We start from the raw sequence: 342 nt of genomic DNA, 5'->3' as shown, positions 1-342 counted from the left end.
ATCCAACCTGAACCCGGGGCAGCGAGGGTGGGCAGGGCAGAGGCCTTGGCAGGTGGGCACGTAGCCTCTCCAGCTTGGTCCGGCCTCCACTCTGCCGTCCCCTCCTCTACCCACAGAGCAGCTTCCTGCCCACGGCCGCCGCCTGGCCCCTCATGCTGACGCCTCTCGGCTTGGGCAGGCCTGGCCCTGCTGTCCCTGTCCCCAGCTTCCCATTGGTATCTCCAGCCCACCCTCCCTGACAACACTGCCAGCTGAGCCTTGCTTGGCAGGACTGTAACTTCCGGAAAGGCGGCCTCCGGCCCGGCCCACCAGAGCCCCTCCGCTGCCCGGCCCCTCCCAGGC

General features: G+C 69.3%; 1 protein-coding gene across 1 annotated transcript in view; it reads left to right on the top strand.

Moving 5' to 3' along the window:
• LOC104859592 (post-GPI attachment to proteins phospholipase 3) overlaps positions 1-342 on the top strand; it is a 6,548-nt gene that overhangs the window by 5,450 nt on the left and 756 nt on the right. The gene's annotated exons all lie outside the window — the stretch shown is intronic.

This window comes from Fukomys damarensis, unplaced genomic scaffold (genome assembly GCF_012274545.1).
Source record: "Fukomys damarensis isolate Sample0158 unplaced genomic scaffold, DMR_v1.0_HiC HiC_scaffold_13, whole genome shotgun sequence".
Lineage (NCBI taxonomy): Eukaryota > Metazoa > Chordata > Mammalia > Rodentia > Bathyergidae > Fukomys > Fukomys damarensis.
This window is presented reverse-complemented; position numbering and strand designations above follow the sequence as displayed.